Source organism: Phyllobates terribilis, unplaced genomic scaffold (genome assembly GCF_046119375.1).
Source record: "Phyllobates terribilis strain yellow unplaced genomic scaffold, ASM4611937v1 Scaffold_36__1_contigs__length_13169755, whole genome shotgun sequence".
Classification (NCBI taxonomy): domain Eukaryota; kingdom Metazoa; phylum Chordata; class Amphibia; order Anura; family Dendrobatidae; genus Phyllobates; species Phyllobates terribilis.
The window spans coordinates 2,301,673-2,322,436 of record NW_027362796.1 but is presented as its reverse complement, the minus strand read 5'-3'; the positions used below and the strand labels follow the sequence as shown (position 1 = coordinate 2,322,436).

Below are 20,764 nucleotides of genomic sequence, written 5' to 3'. Positions count from 1 at the left end.
AAAATGGGGTCACTTGTGGGGGAGCTCCAAAGTTTGGGCACACAGGGGCTCTCCAAACACAACATGGCGTCCGCTAATTATTCAAGCAAATTTTACAATCAAAAAGTCAAATGGCGCTCCTTCCCTTCCGAGCCCTGCCGTGCGCCCAAACAGTGTTTTTTCCCCACATATTGGGTATCTGCGTGCCCAGGGGAAATTGCATAACAAATTTTGGGGTCCATTTTTTCTTGTTACCCCTGTGAAAATAAAAAAAATTGGGTCTAAAGAAACATTTTTGTGAAAAAAGTTAAATGTTCATTTTTTTCTTCCACATTCAAAAAATTCCTATGAAGCACCTGAAGGGTTAATAAAGGTCTTGAATGTGGTTTTGAGCACCTTGAGGGGTGCAGTTTTTAGAATGGTGTCACTTTTGAGTATTTTCTGTCATAAAGACCTCTCAAAGTGACTTCAAATGTGACGTGGTCCCTAAAAAAATGGTTTTGTAAATTTTGTTGGAAAAATGAGAAATCGCTGCTCAACTTTTAACCCTTATAGCTCCCTAACAAAAAAAAATTTTGGTTCCAAAATTGTGCTGATGTAAAGTAGACATGTGGGAAATGTTATTTATTAACTCTTTTGTGTGACATATCTCTCTGATTTCAGGGCTTAAAAATTCAAATTTTGAAAATTGCAAAATTTTCAAAATTTTCGCCAAATTTCCGTTTTTTTCACAAATAAACACAAGTGATATCGAAGAAATTTTTCCACAATCATGAAGTACAATATGTCACGAAAAAACAGTCTCAGAATCAGGGGGATCTGTTGAAGCGTTCCAGAGTAATTACCTCATAAAGTGACAGTGGTCAGAATTGTAAAAATTGGCCTGGTCATTAACGTGCCAACCACCCTCGGGGCTTAAGGGGTTAAACATGCTTGAACATGCTTTTTGTTCAGAAATGGAGCTAGAGTGCATCACTTATAGTTTTCTTTGAAACAATTTTACCTCCTGATTCCAGGTCCTCCTGTAGCTTTCCTCAGATAATAGTTGGCTCTTGGACAATTTTTAGGATAATTTGTTTCACTCTTCGGTCTGAAATCTGGCTGTGGCAGGTTTATGGTGAAATGATGTTCTTTCAACTACCAGATTATTGCTGCAACAGCACTCACTGGAACCTTCAGTAGTTTGGAATTTTTTCTGTAATCAATACCATCAGTATATCTTGAACAATATGGTTGCAAAGGTACCGATATAAGACCAATAAATCAAAGGCCCTCCTATGTATCAAGCATAAATCCTACATAGAAGAAATTAGGAGTATACAGCCAAATAGAGATACAATATAAGAAATTGTATTGAGCAGAAATAATAAAAATATTAAATACCGAAAAATAAGTTGTACCAAGAATATAAACCTGACCTAGGGGGCATATATATTGTATGACAAATTTAACAAGAGGTAAGTGTAGATATATCTGGGAAATCACAGACACTATATACTTATTGCAGTGGGTAAGTATTGATATATCGCATAGACAGCAGGTAGACACAACAGGGCATCAAAAAAATATGTATCACATATAAATACTAAATTCTGTATAGTTCCACTGTGTTAGAGTGAACAAATGTCACACCATCACCAATGCTAATAACAGATGCTTATCATCCTGTCATAGGATTTAAACCAAAGGAAACCCTGCCATAAACATGAATAGAAAATACCTAACAAAACAGTATATGTGTTGGTTAAAGTACATCAATAACCATCAAATCAATTATAATTACCCAAGGTCAGGACAAGTGGTCCAGAGTGCCCCTAACGCGCGTTTCGTGTTTGTAGCTTCCAATAATACACTCCCTAAGAACTGTTTACCAAACTCCCCTCCCTTTCACTTAATACTTATCCGCTTTTTAACCAGGTGCAAACTCGTCCTACAACGTGCCAAGTATTTCCTCAACAGAGAAGAACGCCTGCCACCCATCCAACTATACCCCATATGACGCATCACCTCATCCCTCCTTTTTAAATTATTTAACTAATTTTATCAAAAAGACCTATTTTTATCATTTTTTCTTAATAAATTGTCTTATGTTTAATTAACTCGAGTGTCACCCCACTTTTGTATATGCCTCCATTGAGCGCAAGTTCATAAGCATATTATTCTAACATTCCCTGACCACTTGTGGTAAGTTGTCTTACTTGCAGCAGGTTCAAAGAGGCATACCTACCAGCGCCACTGAATACCTAATACCATATGCTGTTAACCATTGGTGACTAATAAATTCTTACCGGAGTGTGGTACCCTCACCCTGCATTGTCTGAGTAGTGTTATGCCCACAGGAAAGGAGTACGGGCAATCAATGGGATGAGCTCCAGCATTTGCATAGACAGTCAGGCAAGCACATAACACTGCTGCATGGACAGTACATGCACACTCAGCTCTGCTATATATGCACATTTATATACACACACACCTCTGTTACATATGCACATTTGCATACACATATACTGTATATACATTACCCTGTTTTGCAGTTTCTTCCAGGTGATGTGATTTGATTACATGATCTGGAAGGTCCTTGAGCTAGTCAAGTAGAAGGTTCTTCAGCTGCTAACTCAGGACATGCAGCCTCTGTGCAGATCCCGCTACTTTCCTCTCCTGGTCTGCACCAATCAGTTAGATAAGTGTGGGGCTGGAGGTGGAAGAGCAGTTCTCTCAGTGATCTGGAAGGACACTGTCGATAAGATGCACTCACTTATTAGCAAGATTTTTTTCTTGGTAAAAGTGTGTCTTATAGTCAAAAAAAAAGTTTTAAAGTAATTTCCCTTTCTCATCTAATTATATGCTTGTCTGTTATATGTTTTTGTACAATTTGTCAATAACATATATATTTTCTCCTCGTCTGAGTTATTTTTGATGGTCAACAAAATACGATGTTCCGGTAATTCTTTTTTCACACTTTAGGTACGATAATGGCTTCTCTCTGTGTGGAATTTTTGATCTTCAAAGAGGTTGTCCAGTACTTAGTGTGAGGACCTGGCCGCTTTCTAAATACTTTTCCAGCACTGAGCACCCCTTTTCATCAATCTTAATTTTGTATTTTGTTAGAAATTTGCTTGCTGTGTTTTGTTAGTGATTTGTTTGCTCATCAGTTCAACCTCCGGTATCTATTCCATTCAGTGACCATAGCTCCAAGACCTTGGGCCATTGTTCTCTCCGTCACCACAGGTAGTCTCACATGCAAAACCAGGGGAGGGTTCCACCTGAGAAAATATCTCCACTAAGGCACAATTAGCTGGGGGAGGGAGGGGTGAGCTCTTCTGCCGATTCAGGGGGCTGAACCCTGTGCAGGAGAAAGGGAAGATTCATTGCTAGTCGGACGGAGAGCTGGGTGGAATCACGGGCTGCGGTTGTGATATCCATCATCCAAAGGAGCATATGCTGTGACTGCCAATATACCGGCGGGAGATACAAAAAGCTGTGGGCCAACCAAAACTTGGGGGACAGTGGGTATCACCTGGTACGGGGCAGTGGAACTACTGATCACAGGTTGGAACTCTAGGACTAAGAGAATTGCCTGTTGGACATTTACCTGGAATTGCTGTTCACCATGGCCGGAAGGAATAAAACTAATTGCATCGATAACCTGCCTAGGTGATTATTAACATCCACAACCGCACATCTTTACTCTTAGACAACCCCTTCTCATTCCTCATATTTGGTCCTGTTAAAATGAAAACAATTATACAAACGTCCCATGCCTGTGCAGTTTCAGTGGTGTGAGCACTTGCGTTTCCGAGGCTTATGTGACATTTTTATGTCATCTGAGCTCTGCGGCCATTGACGCTGGCATCACTGTCCCCACCTTTGGACACATCGAACAATAAGAGGAAATCAGAAAGCAGCAGCAGCCCTGGCTTCTTGTTGATGTTCAATAAGCCGAATGAAGCTGATTGGGCGCAGGGCTCATGTGATGTAACAACTTCACATGTACCCTAGGAACAGAAGAGTTAAAACAGTTCCAACATTCTGAACATGAAAAAGGCTTTTCCCCTGTGTGATTTCTTTAAAGTTTATTAAGAGATGAATTCTGTGTAAAACATTCCCCACATTACGAACATGGAAAAGGCTTCTCCCCTGTGTGAATTCTTTGGTGACTAAGAAGAGAAGATTTCTTTACAAAACATTTCCAACATTCTGAACAGGAAAAAGGCTTCTCTCCTGTGTGACTTCTCTGGTGCTGAACCAAATTTGATTTCCATGTAAAATATTGCCCACATTCTGAACATGAAAAAGGCTTCTCCCCTGTGTGAGTCCTATGGTGAATAACAAGATCTGATTTCTGATTAAAACATTTTCCACATTCTGAACAGGAAAAAGGTTTCTCCCCTGTGTGGGTTCTCTGGTGTCTATCAAGAAACGATTTAAAATTAAAACATTTTCCACATTCTGAACAGGAAAAAGGCTTATCTCCTGTGTGGGTTCTTTTGTGGATATCAAGATGCGCTTTTCGGGTAAAACATTTTCCACATTTTGAACAGGAAAAAGGCGTCTCCTCTGTATGAGCTCTCTGGTGCTTAACCAAAGCTGATTTATGGATAAAACATTTCCCACATTTTGAACATGAAAAAGGCTTTTTGCTTGTGTGAGTTCTCTGGTGGTCAAGCAAAGTTGAAATATGGTTAAAACATTTCCCACATTCTGAACATGAAAAAAGGCTTCTCTCCTCTGTGAGTTCTCTGGTGCTGAACCAAATTTGATTTCCATGTAAAATATTTCCCACATTCTGAACATGAAAATGGCTTCTCCCCTGTGTGAGTTCTCTGGTGAATAACAAGATCTGATTTCTGGTTAAAACATTTTCCACATTCTGAACAAGAAAAAGGCTTCTCCCCTGTGTGGGTTCTCTGGTATCTATCAAGAAGCGATTTAAAATTAAAACATTTTAAACATTCTGAACAGGAAAATGGCTTCTCCCCTGTGTGGGTTCTCTGGTGGATATCAAGATTCGCTTTCCGGGTAAAAAATTTCCCACATTCTGAACATGAAAAAGGCTTCTCTCCTGTGTGAATTCTTTGGTGCTGAAACAAATTTGATTTCCATGTAAAATATTTACCACATTCTGAACATGAAAAAGGCTTTTCCCCTGTGTACATTCTTTGGTGTATAACAATATTCCATTTCTGCTTAAAATATTTCCTACATTCTGACCATGAAAATGGCTTTTCCTCTGTGTGACTTCTCTGGTGTTTAACAAGACCTAATTTGTGGTTAAAACATTTTCCACACGTGGAACAAGAAAATATTTTCTTCGTTGTGTGAATTTTTGGATGTTTAAGAAAAGACTTTTCGAGGGGAAAACTATTTCCATAGTCTGATTGTGAAAATGGCTTCTTAGCTTTACCAGTAGTTTGTTTTTTAATGCTTATTTTGTGACTTTGATTTTCCTTAGTAGTCGGTAATGAATCAGAAGACAGGACCTGTTTCATAGGATCAGATGACAGATCTTTGCTGTGAAGGAATGATGGTATATCTGCAGTAGTGGCATTCACTTTAGTTGTATCCTGTGGGATCTCAAGCTCAACTAATTTAAAAATTGAAGATGTCAGCTGTCCCTCTGATCTCCTGGTACAGTCATCTGCCAAGAATAAAACCAATTATTATTTTTGAATAAAATATCCTCGAATTTTATATTTTTGAACATTTCTACTTAAACTGTCAGTAGAAATGCCAAGTTATGTAAAAATATTGAATTATTCACCAAGACAATGACAGTTCACAGTATAAGGCCGGAGTAACACTACTGTATAACATGGCCAAGTGCTATGCAATAAAACATCGCATAGCACTCGGCCCAGTGTTATTATATCGGCCAGCTCAGATCAGCGATTATTTACTCATGCTGATTCGACATGAGAAGACAATCGCAGTATGCTGTGATTAGCAGCGATACTCGATTCATTCGCACCCATACAAGTCTATGGGTGGAAGTGAAACAACGGACTGCACACGGATGTCAACCCAGTGCAGTCCGATATACGCCGGGTCAGACCATGGAGGAGATGGAGAAAATACTTTCTCCATCTCTTCTGCACCTGTGCTGCGATCATCTCATGCAAGAAAATCGCAGCACAGTAGCAGGACACTCGGCTCCTGATCGCTGAAGAGCAGGAGCCGAAGGTCAATAGCATATCACATCTGATGCTCTTGTATCAGATACCATACGCTGGTGTGACTCCGGCCTAATAGAAAACATCATAGGATGAACCAGTGGAGCGTGGTGTTCAATTGTTTGTTCATCCTGCCTCCCAAACATGGAATAAAAAACCACCAAACAATATTATGTAGGCAAAAATAATACTAATAAAAACTGTTACTCATCTAAAAAAAAACAAGTCCCCACTCAGGTCCATCATCTGTCAATGGAAAAACAGAGGTTTCCCCATTATTAGTGGCTCAAAAGCTCTTGAAAAGCAACATGTACCCATAAACCAATCCAGAAATATCCACTCTCCCAAAGTATAGTCTCCCCCTCACTTCTGAGCCTTGCAGCGCGCCCAAACCACATTTAGCATCCATGTATTTGGCATTATTATAGTGAGAAGAACCCACTTAATTTACGGTGTGTGTCTCCTGGAGCACAATCTGGGCACTATGTGTTGGGTAATGAAATGGTATATTTGCAATTTTCACTCTCCAACATCCACTGTGCACAAATTTCTGTAAAGTGGCTGTGAAGTCATAATAGTCACTACTATTCATTGAGGGTTATAATCTCCACAATGGGGATTTTTATTGCTCTCATTTACTACCATTTTGTCATATTAGGGCTTCTGCAAATGGTGTGTCCCATCTCCTCTGGGATCTGCTCCTGCGACGTCTGCTTCTCTCACCAGGAGTCGCCTTATTCATTCTGCAGGTGGCGCTGGTGATGGAAGAGACGTCAGAACCAGAAGCTCTGGGCAACGCAGGATCTGTCCAGCCACTAAGATTTGGGAGCCTGGGACCAGTAGTACCATCCAGTCTTGCAGTATGGGTGTGTGTGCTGTCCAGCTGGAGTAATCTGCTCCCTGCTTCAGCCAACTGGAAAGCACCGCACCCTACTAAAGCTGGAAGCATATTGCTGGAAGCTGCCAGATACAGCCTTGTTCTCCTCTGGTTCAGTCCTCTGTGCTCAGCTCCCGGCTTGTGTATTTGTTTCTTGTTGTGACCCCGGCACGTTGAATGACTACTCTTGTGACTTCTGATTTTGTATTTTCTCTGCCCTCCTCATTCTCACCCGGCTATCTGACTATTCTTCCCATCTCACTCCACAGAACAGAAGGTAACACAGTGGCCCAAGCCTAGGGGTCTCTGTGTAAGTCCATATCCACGTAGAGGTATTAAATGTTGATGGGCAAAACTGTGACTAAAGACAATAACACATCTACTGAAATGAATAAAAACTCAACAGTCTTCATCAGCAAAAAAAAATTGAGATGAGTAACTAGTGGTGAAACCTCTCTGGGGTAATGGGGCTCGGGGGCTCTTGGCAATCTAAATTATCAAAAAATGCCAATATTTTCTATCAGATTAGTTTCAAGAAGAAATATTAGACATCTAAATAGAACTTTTTATAATAGTGCAGAGCTGAGGTGTCTTAAATTTAGATCTCAGGCATTTGGAAGAGTCAATGGAGACCTTTTTTTAAAGACTATCAGGGACTTGCAGACTCACATACAGTTAGGTCCATATATATTTGGACAGAGACAACATTTTTCTAATTTTGGTTCTAGACATTACCACAAGGAATTTTAAACAAAACAATTCAGATGCAGTTGAAGTTCAGACTTTCAGCTTTCATTTGATGGTATCCACATTAAAACTGGATGAAGGGTTTAGGAGTTTCAACTCCTTAACATGTGCCACCCTGTTTTTAAAGGGATCAAAAGTAATTGGACAATTGACTCCAAGGCTATTTCATGGACAGGTGTGGGCAATCCCTTCGTTATGTCATTCTCAATTAAGCAGATAAAAGGCCTGGAGTTGATTTGAGGTGTGGTGCTTGCATTTGGAAGGTTTTGCTGTGAAGTAAACATGTGGTCAAAGGAGCTCTCCATGCAGGTGAAACAAGCCATCCTTAAGCTGAAAAAACAGAAAAAAACCATCCGAGAAATTGCTACAATATTAGGAGTGGCAAAATCTACAGTTTGGTACATCCTGAGAAAGACAGAAAGCACTGGTGAACTCATCAATGCAAAAAGACCTGGGCGCCCACGGAAGACAAGAGTGGTGGATGATTGCAGAAAATTCCATGGTGAAGAGAAACCCCTTCACAACAGCCAACCAAGTGAACAACACTCTCCAGGAGGTAGGCATATCAATATCCAAATCTACCATAAAAAGAAGACTGCATGAAAGTAAATACAGAGGGTTCACTGCACGGTGCAAGCAACTCATAAGCATCAAGAATAAAAAGGCTAGACTGGACTTTGCTAAAAAACATCTAAAAAAGTCAGCACAGTTCTGGAAGAACATTCTTTGGACAGATGAAACCAAGATCAACCTCTACCAGAATGATGGAAAGAGAAAAGTATGGCGAAGGCGTGGTACAGCTCATGATCCAAAGCATACCACATCATCTGTAAAACACGGCGGAGGCAGTGTGATGGCTTGGGCATGCATGGCTGCCAGTGGCACTGGGTCACTAGTGTTTATTGATGATGTGACACAGGACAGAAGCAGCCGAATGAATTCTGATGTATTCAGAGCCATACTGTGTGCTAAGATCCAGCCAAATACAGCCAAACTGATTGTCCATCTGTAGTATGAAACGACGACCAATGACCCAAAACATAAAGCCAAAGCAACCCAGGAGTTTATTAAAGCAAAGAAGTGGAATATTCTTGAAAGGCCAAGTCAGTCACCTGATCTCAACCCAATTTAGCATGCATTTCACTTGTTAAAGACTAAACTTCAGACAGAAAGGCCCACAAACAAACAGCAACTGAAAACCACCGCAGTGATGGCCTGCAGAGCATTAAAAAGGAGGAAACACAGCGTCTGATGATGTCCATGAGTTTAAGACTTCAGGCCGTCATTGCCAACAAAGGGTTTTCAACCAAGTACTAGAAATGAACATTTTATTTACAATTATTAAATCTGTCCAATTACTTTTGTTCCCTTTAAAAATAGGGTGGCACATGTTAAGGAGCTGAAACTCCTAAACCCTTCATCCAATTTTGATGTGGATACCCTCAAATGAAAGCTGAAAGTCTGAACTTCAACTGCATCTGAATTGTTTTGTTTAAAATTCAATGTGGTAATGTCTAGAACCAAAATTAGAAAAATGTTGTCTCTGTCCAAATATATATGGACCTAACTGTAAGTGAGGCAGGCAAATCCCACCACAAATCATACAAAAGGAAAAACTGTAAACAAATAGACATAGAATAAAAAAAAACATGTTTCACCCACATCAAGAACGTATGTATCGGCAGAGAACTACAACACTAAACCGTAGATGCACTCATGTAGTATGGACCATTGGAGCTACTATAAGTTCCGTTCAGGAGAGTAGAGAAAGTATTAGTGCCCCCATTTCAGGAGAGATTGTGCTAATCCGAATTCCTTGGGACTGAAAACAATGCACTTTATGACGTGGAGTGAATCCATGAAACCAGGGCTCAAGCCATGCCAACACATCTCCTGCAGGCGTGAATAAATGTATATTACAGCCAAGTTTGGCCGCAAAGACTGGACCTGGTCTTGTAGGGACCATATGAGCTTATTCAGCAGCACAGAATGGAGTATGTAGATTCATCCAATAAGATATCAGGGTTCTAAGAAGCCAACAGCATCATTACCCTCCGCTTTCTCTTAAAGGCCCATCATGATAATTTTTTATCAAGTGATTTTTAACTTTTCAGCTCATTCTACGTACGCTGTCATTTGGCTTTGTAGTTTACAGATCTGAGCAGGTCACGGTCAACGTCTTCCAATCCCAGGGGTAAGGGGATCCTTCAGGTTGTAAGTTCTATACAGGAGGGCTTTCAATGCCTGAAGTCATTTGAACAGTTTTGGGTCTAAGAGAATGTTGTGGTCTAGAGGCAAAATGGTGGTCACATGATTGTGATAAGATTGGACTACACAACCGATAAAACAGCTACAGCCGGTGACTGAGATAAATCTGTTATTTTCTGTATTTAGTGGTTACTACTCACCTGGATGGTCATATGTAGGAATCTCCTCTTTACACCACTCATCACCCCTTACATATGTCTCTGTAGTACTAATATGGGTCAGATCTTCACCCTGAAACAAATATTGTAATAGTCACAAACAGATAAGAAGTCATATCTATGATCAGCTCTAATCCTGCCATCTCCACCATTCTCATGACACAAATATAGAGCATATACAGTTATATGAAAAAGTTTGGGCACCCCTATTAATCTTAAGCTTAATGTTTTCTTAAAATTGTTTTTTTTGCAACAGCTATTTCAGTTTGATATATGTAATAACTGTTGGACACAGTAATGTTTCTGCCTTGAAATGAGGTTTATTGTACTAACAGAAAATGTGCAATCTGCATTCAAACAAAATTTGACAGGTGCATAAGTATGGGCACCCTTATCATTTTCTTGTTTTAAATACTCCTACCTACTTTTTACTGACTTACTAAAGCACTTTTTTTGGTTTTGTAACCTCATTGAGCTTTGAACTTCATAGCCAGGTGTATGCAATCATGGCAATCATGAGAAAAGCTACTTAAAGTGGCCACTTGCAAGCTGTTCTCCTGTTTGAATCTCCTCTGAAGAGTGGCATCATGGGCTCCTCAAAACAACTGTCAAATGATCTGAAAACAAAGATTATTCAACATAGTTGTTCAGGGGAAGGATACAAAAAGCTGTATCAGAGATTTAACCTGTCAGTTTCCACTGTGAGGAACATAGTAAGGAAATGGAAGAACACAGGGACAGTTCTTGTTAAGGCCAGAAGTGGCAGGCCAAGAAAAACATTAGAAAGGCAGAGAAGAAGAATGGTAAGATCAGTCAAGGACAATCCTCAGACCACCTCCAGAGAGCTGCAGCATCAACTTGCTGCAGATGGTGTCACTGTGCATCGGTCAACTATACAACGCACTTTGCACAAGGAGAAGCTGTATGGGAGAGTGATGCGAAAGAAGCCGTTTCTGCAAGCACGCCACAAACAGAGTCGGCTGAGGTATGCAAAAGCACATTTGGAGAAGCCAATTTCTTTTTGGAAGAAGGTCCTGTGGACTGATGAAACCAAGATTGAGTTGTTTGGTCATACAAAAAGGCGTTATGCATGGTGGCAAAAAAACACAGCATTCCAAGAAAAACACTTGCTACCCACAGTAAAATTTGGTGGAGGTTCCATCATGCTTTGGGGCTGTGTGGCCAATGCCGGCACCGGGAATCTTGTTAAAGTTGAGGGACGCATGGATTCCACTCAGTATCAGCAGATTCTTGACAATAATGTTCAAGAATCAGTGATAAAGTTGAAGTTATGCAGGGGATGGATCTTTCAGCAAGACAATGATCCAAAACACCGCTCCAAATCTACTCAGGCATTCATGCAGAGGAACAATTACAATGTTCTGGAATGGCCATCCCAGTCCCCAGACCTGAATATCATTGAACATCTGTGGGATCATTTGAAGAGGGCTGTCCATGCTCGGCGACCATCAAACTTAACTGAACTGGAATTGTTTTGTAAAGAGGAATGCTCAAAAATACCTTTATCCAGGATCCAGGAACTCACTAAAAGCTACAGGAAGCGACTAGAGGCTGTCATTTTTGCAAAAGGAGGATCTACTAAATATTAATGTCACTTTTCTGGTGAGGTGCCCATACTTATGCACCTGTCAAATTTTGTTTGAATGCAGATTGCACATTTTCTGTTAGTACAATAAACCTCATTTCAAGGCAGAAACATTACTGTGTCCAACAGTTATTACATATATCAAACTGAAATAGCTGTTGCAAAAACACTAATTTTTATAAAACATTAAGCTTAAGATTAATAGGGGTGCCCAAACTTTTTCATATAACTGTAATACTGGTGGATAAAACAAGACTTTCACAGCCGTCTACACATCATAGGGAAGATCTCATGACACCTTCTCTCCATCTACCTGATGATCCTGAGGAACATTGGGATCTTCTTGTTTACAGTCCTGTGGAAGAAGAGAACGGGGACATCTCTCTGGTGTTGTCCTCTTACTGGATAGATCTGGAGGAAACACATACAGGGACTGAATTCATTCTTTCCATACAAATAATTATAGGCCGTGTGTATTTTGTCCTGTCTATTACCTGATGATGTGAGGGGCTGGGGAACCTCCATGACATCCTTGTACAGATCTTTGGGTCCTTCTAAATACTCCCACTCCTCCATGGAGAAATAGACAGCGACATCCTGACACCTTATAGGAACCTGACATATAAAATGATACCGTCACCCCCCGATCCCTTCATAGTGTTACTGTATAATGTCCCAGCATTCCCAGCAGTGTCACCTCTCCAGTCAGCAGCTCAATCATCTTGTAGGTGAGTTCTAGGATCTTCTGGTCATTGATGTCCTCATGTATCAGGGGGTGAGGTGGAGGTCTCGTGATTGGGCTCAGGGGTCTTCTCCATCCCTCAGACACAGGGTCCTGACAGCGCTCACTAGAGGTCTTCTTCACTACTGTGTAATCCTGGTTATGGAGAGACACATTAATAAATCTCCCTCCAGACATTTCCAGAGTCCTCACCTCTCCAGTTCTGTCCATCTGTTATTCCCATAGATAAGAATGATGTAATGTGACGTCATCAGAATCTCTCACCTCTCCAGTAAGCCGGAAGAGGATCTCCAGGGTGAGGTGTAATATCCTCTCCACCATCTTGTCTCTGTCCATATCCATCTTTGATGGATCAAAAAGGAAAATTCTCTTATATAGGAGATCTTCGCTGAGAGGATCCAATATTGTAAAGACCCTAATGAGACGAAGATGAGCAGATGTAACATCATAAAAATCCTGTGTAATAATACAATTATTGGAGGTAATAAGGGAAACATATGAGATTTATTATTTTACACTATTTAGCTTTCTTCTTTATATCTACATATATAAAGCAGTAAATCTGTGTGTGGAGCCCATAGAATACAAAACATTTTTCATCTGGTTTGAGTGAAATTTTGCGCTGCCGTCTTTAACATCAGACTAAAAATACTGCAAACATGAAACCTAAAAATTGTTCACCTTGACAAGATTTGTCCCCAGAATTTAGGCTCTATAGAAATAAAGAAAAAAATGGGTGTCTGTGTGTTTAATGTGATGCACCCCCTGGGCCGTGGGGTACTCAGTAGACGGGCCGGTTGGTGCTGGGGATGTCACGGTGGCAGTGACCTGGTCCGTGACCCAGGGCGGTCAATTAAAGGGAAAGTAAAAGGGAAAATAAAGTTTTTAGAGATAATGTTCGTGACGCCACCTGTGGTATGCGGCTATATGGGGCCGCCGCTGCGGTGCAGATCCTCTGGAGCTGATGGTCACACAGCAGAGTTGGTTCAGCTCTCCACAGGCAGAGCTAAGCTCCAGGGCAGTATATGTAGAATTGTGGAGGTGGATGTTGTTGATACGGTGTAATGCAGGTGATACCGCAGATAATGACCAGTCCACAGCTTAATGGCGGTTTCCTTTTATCTTTACTTGCGGTAGTTAGGCAGACCGGGGCACGGGTACTAGCTGGTAGTAGAGGTCCAGGCGGCCTGGAAGCAAGTTGGGGATCCACCTCGCCATGTAGAGTTGTAGGCCTTCCCTCTGCGCTATTCTCTTTGGCCCTGCTACTTGAAGCTATGCTGCGGCCCTTGTCCCTGAGTAAAACGTCTCTTCCTTACCCGTATGGCAGACAGCTCGGGCCTTCCTTAAGTGTCGCTCCCATGTGGCGGTGCTGTGCCCTATGGTGCTGCTGTGCTGCCGGGCATCTGGTGGGGCCAGGAGACCTGCAGTCTCCTGCCCTCCGGATTCGGCTGCTGGGCCTTCAGTGCCCCACAACCACGGACTCCGGTGTCCGGTTCCTTTGCGCTTCTCTCTTCTGGGGCGAGCTTGTACACAGCTCCCTTCCCCAGGTCCTTCCTCGTCGCTCTCCTGTCTCCAACTCCTCTCCACTAACTCTTTCTAACCCCGCCTCCAGATTCCAATTTGAAGGGGAGGAGCTCCCCTTTCTGGTTTGGAGCCAGGAAAGTGTTGTATACTGGTAAACCAGGCATGGCATTACCCCCTGTGAGGGAGGCAAGGCCACAGTGGCAACTGGACCACTGGGGTGCCACAAATGCCAAACCACAGTTTTTGCCCAAAGGGTCTCAAAGAGTTAGAGACTGCATCCAAGGAGTCACTCTTAAAGGTGCAGCAACCATATAGTCGCAAGGGGGGGAAACCTGATAAGTTGGTCTAAAGTCTGTAATTATAGCAACGGCTGTTGCAGAGGTAACTGGGGCCTCATTTTTGAGAATTGCCTCACAGTAAGATCTTTTTGGTTGGCTATAGCAACCAGATTGTAGCTTTCAACAATGAAGCTGCTGAGGTAAAATGAAAGCTGAGCACTGATTGGTTGCTATGGACAACTAGAAGAGTCTTACTGTGAGGAAGTGATACACTGTATGCTTTATATGTGTAGATTCAATTATTAGATAGCTGAGACAAATAAAAAACGCAAGTCCTGGCTTGAAGGGAAACAGATGAGACAGGCTGAATCAAAGGCAGCTAAAACATCTGAACACACATCATCTTCAGGAGTGTGCCTAATAGCCAGGTGTCCATGTTTAAATATTCAACTTCATCCAAAACCCCTCCCCAGACTAGGAGGCTCATTCCCATTCCTAGAGGTGAATTGACATAGTGTATATAGAATGGAGTCTGTCTACAATAATGTACTGCACCTGCGTTAATTCTCATGCGCTAGAGGTTCGATAATGTCCATCCCCTAGTGTGCATGTCCGGAAGTGACGCGCTTTAACTGAAACTCCAGATAAACTGATTGCTGCCGCTCCACTCATATCCGTGACTGCGCATGTCCGTAGTTATGTGTTACACACCAGAGCGTATCTAGGAACATTGTCGGAGATTACGTATGCCTGGATGTGTGCGTTCCACTCTGAAGAGCATCCCAGTCTCCTATCTGTGACTGCCCATGTCCAGAAGTATATGTTCTACGCCGAAGTGCATAATGAATTTGTATTGCATTCCACCAATATAGAAAAGTCCTGTCTCTGAGATCAGCATCATGGGAGATTAAAAACAAGTATTGGGTCACGGTTCCACCCCTCACTGTGTCCGGGATGCAGTTACTGACAGCTCAGCCGTCCAATCATGTACAGGGGCATGCTGAAGCTGTCGGTACTTTGATTGACAGCTCGGTCATCCAGTCAGGTACAGGGGCGTGCTGAAGCAGTCAGTGTGTTTATTGACAGCTCGGCTGTCCAATCTGAGACTGGGAGGCACCGGCTATCTTCAGGTGTTCATTATTCCAGGTGACTGCCAGGCTACTTAACTGGGCTTTTTCTGCCAGACGTACATTCACGTAGTGTGAGGTTTGTGGCTCTGTGCCTTAGTGTTCTGTGTATTGATCTTCTGATGCCTGACCCCTTCTGCTCTGATCCGCTATCCTTCTGGTATTCTGACCAATGGACTGTTACCTGACTATGCCTTTGCCTCTTCCCTCGGTTTATGACGTACCCTCCTGGCTTTTGACTTCGGACTCCTTGACTATTCCTTCTCATGGCCTGGCCGTGAAAAGTGACTCAGCGTCACATATTGCACAGCCTCACATCATGCAATAGGCTTTTAGATCTACTTCATCACTACAAAAAATATTGGATGATGGCCCACAGTATATTCCTAAATGGTCAAATTTGAACCCTATTGCATAATTAGAGATACACAAGGATCATCATACTTGTTAATTACTATATAGTAAATGTAGAATATATCTCGATAAAGTACAACAAAATGTGAACCCCATTCACAGGGAACTGAGTAGCAATGGGTAGAGTATAAAATCCAAAAATGTAATCCAGGATGGGGCTGTATTCACACAAAACAGGCATATGAAATTTGCTCATTGAGTCCCTTCGGGACTAGTGAATACAGTCAGGAGACCCACTCACTTTCCTTTTTGAGGATACATCTATTGTGACCAACTCCTCTTACATTGGGTTTAACCACCTCAATGATGCAATTGGAGATGTCTTCGGTTTCACTGTACACTGGCTCCGGTGCTCAGGAAAGACATATTGGAGCTAGAGAGGGTACAAAGGAGGGCGACTAAGGTAATAAAGGGAATGGAGGGACTAGAATACCCAGAGAGGTTGTCAAAATTAGACCTATTTACGTTGGAAAAGAGAAGGCTTAGGGGAGACCTCATAAACATGTATAAATACATCAGGGGGCAGTACAGAGATCTCTCCCATGATCTGTTTATACCAAGGATGGTGACAAAGACGAGGGGGCACACTATGCGTCTGGAGGAAAGGAGGTTCCTGCACCAGCATAGAAGGGGATTCTTTACGGTCAGAGCCGTGAGACTCTGGAACTCTCTGGGAGAGGAAGTGGTAATGTCCAACTCACTTAATGAGTTCAAGAGAGGCCTGGACGCCTTTCTTGAGAACAATAAAATTACATCTTATGCTTAGTGATAGTTAATTAATCCAGGGATTTAATCTGACTGCCAGATTGGAGTCGGGAAGTGAATTTTTCCTCAATGATGTAAATTGGCCTATACTGCATGGGGTTTTTTTGCCTTCCCCTGGATCAACGCTGCGGAATAGCTGCAGTGCACAAGAAATAGGCTGAACTGGATGGACGCTTGTCTTTTTTCGGCCTTATAAACTATGTAACTATGTAACATGTACACTGTTCATGTGTCTCGATAATGGGGTGTCCCGACCATGGCGTATATTGGTCAAATGCTCCCCCACCCTCCTCATAGATCCCGTCTTGGTCTTGTTGCCTACATTATCTAGGGAGCAGGTGCATATGGCCATATATACCCATCCTGAGGTTTTACAGTTGGATTAATCCCTCTGGAAAAAGGTTTTACCGGCGGAGGAACTCGAGAAAGATTTACATGCACTCATCCAATTACATGTACAACATTCTCCACATCTAAAAAAAACTACAGATTCTTCTATCCAGCCAAGTCCCCTTGCGTGCAGGTTTTTTATAGACACTATGCACTAAATGGTCCCTAATTGACCGACTCTTTCTGGAAGTTATTGTGGGAATAGGTCCCACAGCTCCCTTCAGGTCCAGGTCGGCCACAAGTACATCCTAGTGTTTTGTTAAGATATTAAAGATTTGGTTACTCAGTTCCTATTACTCGTGTTATCCCATCTTTTTCTTGGTCTCTTGGTTAGGTATGGAGAAGAGTCTGTCTCTCCCGTTTTTCTGTACACAATCGTGCAAAATCCAAAATGTACTGTGGGTAACCTTTTGCATTAATCTTGTGTTCATGTCTATTGTCTGTATATTAAAATGTGACATTTGAACACGTCCTTCTCGACCATAAAAATTTGCCCTTGAGTATTCTTTTTTTCAGGGAGATGGGGTGGTGGCTATCCCACTTCAATAGTTTATTAGTGCTTGTAGGTTTATGGTAGATGAATGTCCCTAGGGTCACATCCAGTTCTTTCTTGATTAGTACATCCAGGAAAGGCAAGGGGTTATAACTAAACTCCGTTGTAAATCTCAGGCCCACTCTATTGATGTTGAGTTTCCTGACAAATTCAAGAAACTGTTCACTCGTCCCTGATCAGATGATAAAAATTTTGTCAATATATCTATACCACACCCCAATATATGGATGTCACCACTTATGATCATCTCTGCATATTGTGGTTTCCTCCCACCAGCCCAGGAAAAAGGTTAGCATACAAGGGGGCACAGAGGCTCCCCATCACAGTACCGCTGAGCTCGGGGGAAGTACTTCCTATCAAAAAGAAAGAAGTTATGTGTAAGAGTGAATTTTATAAGATCCTCCATGAAGTCATTATGTCTGCTACACTCTACTGATCTCCATTTCAAGAAATGTCTTACTCCTCTGATACCATCCTCATGCGGTATATTACTGTACAAAGCCTCGATATCAAGAGTATTTATGTAGGGGAGCAGAAAAAGGGAAAACCATGTTCCAGAGGTTTTATTCCAACAGTAAAACCTCAGGACTTATTCCAACTGCAGGATCTCAGGCGGTACTGTGGGAACATTATACTGTGGGGGCATCATCCATACTGCATAAGAGTCATAATGGGGGCATTACACTGTGTGGGGGCATCATACATACTGCATAAGGGGCATAATGGGGGCATTACACTGTGTGGGGGCATCATACATCCTGCATAAGGGGCAAAATGGGGGCATTACACTGTGGGGGGGCATCATACATCCTGCATAAGGGGCATAATGGGGGCATTACACTGTCGGGGGGCATCATACATCCTGCATAGGGGGCATAATGGGGGCATTACACTGTGTGGAGGCATCATACATCCTGCATAAGGGGCATAATGGGGGCATTACACTGTGGGGGGGCATCATACATCCTGCATAAGGGGCATAATGGGGGCATTACACTGTGGGGGGCATCATACATCCAGCATAAGGGGCATAATGGGGGCATTACACTGTGTGGGGGCATCATACATCTTGCACAAGGGGCATAATAGGGGCATTACACTGTGTGGGGGCATCATACATCCTGCACAAGGGGCATAATGGGGGCATTACACTATGTGGGGGCATCATACATCCTACATAAGGGGCATAATGGGGGCATTACACTGTGTGGGGGCATCATACATACTGCATAAGGGGCATAATGGGGGCATTACACTGTGTGGGGGCATCATACATACTGCATAAGGGGCATATTGGGGGCATTACACTGTGGGGCCAGTAAAGGGGTCCTGTACTATGAGAACAATACGTTTCCTCCCTTCCTGTCTCAATAGTTGGGTCGTATGTATCTATTACAGGAGACAGAACAAAAACCTTATGATTCTTATAAAGGGGCAACACAAGACCCCAAAAGAGTCTCCGTGCTGAAGGGGTTAATGCCCCCTGCGCCCAGTAATGGGGGTCTCCACATACCTCCACCTGCAGAGCCGCCACCACATATATGGCTGCTCTGTGCGCACAGGAGCTGTGATGAGGTCACAGGAGGGGAGGAGTCAGGGGTCACATGATCAGGGGCCTCAGTGGATGCAGGACTCTGCTGTGCTGGTTGTCATGGTGCTGGATGAGCTGAAGTTTATGTGTGGGGTCAGGAGGGGTTTACAGTGTGGATGTAGCAGAGGCGCGCGTGTACGAGGCGTACGGAGCGGAGCCGCGTGTGTACGAGGTGTACGGAGCGGAGCCGTGCGTGTACGAGGTGTATGGAGCGGAGCCGCGTGTGTACGAGGTGTACGGAGCAGAGCCGCGTGTGTACGGAGTGGAGCCGCGTGTGTACGAGGTGTAGGGAGCGGAGCCGCGTGTGTACGAGGTGTACGGAGCAGAGCCGCGTGTGTACGAGGTGTACGGAGCAGAGCCGTGTGTGTACGAGGTGTACGGAGCGGAGCCGCGTGTGTACGAGGTGTAGGGAGCGGAGCCGCGTGTGTACGAGGTGTACGGAGAAGCGTGTACGAGGTGTACGGAGAAGCGTGTACGAGGTGCACGGAGAGGAGCCGCGTGTGTACGACGCATGTGGAACTGCGCGTGTGCGAAGCGTGTGGACTTCGGTGATGACACCGCACCTTTCCAGGGACATGACAGCTGATCAGTACAGCTGTCATGTGCCCCTAACAGCCACAGGTGGAGTCCACCCATGGCAGTTAACATGTTACAGGGAATCTGTCACCCCCTGGGACCTATCTGACCTCTAATATGGGGATACAGGTGATAGAAGTGTGAATCTATACTCACCTGTATGTCCCATATTAGAGGTCTACTTGCTGTGTAATAGCTTTTTATTAAATTAGTTTTGGCAAGCTTCACGTCTGGGGAACGTGAAGAAATCCCCGCCTATTAGCTTCATTTCCATATCCCCCCTCCTCCCCGGCACGTCACAGGGGCCTGACCCAAGGTAGTAATGGGGTTAATATCAAATAATTATAAAAAAAATAGAAAAGTGTTAGAAAATATTTGTTTTTATTTCTTTCATATCGGCATCGAAGAAAACCAGCGTATGGATCTATTCCAGCCTGGGTGCCGGGTTATCTGGGCCCATTCCATCCGGTGTTGTTCATTTGTCGCAAAATCCCTTCCCAGATCCTCTGAATTCCTACATGGGATGTAAATTCCCTCAGGACTGACCCGCTGAATTCACGGCTTATGAATCAACATTTACATTTTGTTCATATTTATCCGGAACTTTGGAAAAGCGTCTAAATGGTTAACATTTCTGATGAATTGTATCATTTATTTCAGTTAAATGTGCAATATAGATTTTTGGCAATGTTCACACTCTGCATCTGAGGCTGAATGGTCCACAATGTACATTATATAATCATTGTCATAGATCATTTTATAGAGAAATTCAAGGAACTGGTGGTATATATACGTCCAGTCACATCACGTGCCACAATAGTCGACATAAATGAGAGCAGCTGCGCCCTGTTGCTTATCCTCGGTCAATACTGTGTTTAACCAGCAGGATAAGGGGGCGCCAGAGGGCTGCAAGGTCTGACCAAGTTTTCCTGACAATGTCAGAAGCTCCCTGTCATCTCCACCAGCTACAGGAACCTTTCCTTGCAACCAGAAAAAATG

At 42.9% G+C, this 20,764-nt stretch overlaps 1 pseudogene; it reads right to left on the bottom strand.

The window, feature by feature from the left end:
- Positions 1 to 499: 499 nt before the first annotated feature.
- On the bottom strand, positions 500 to 19,190 carry LOC141182772 (uncharacterized; annotated as a pseudogene).
- Between the last annotated feature and the right edge of the window lie 1,574 nt (positions 19,191 to 20,764).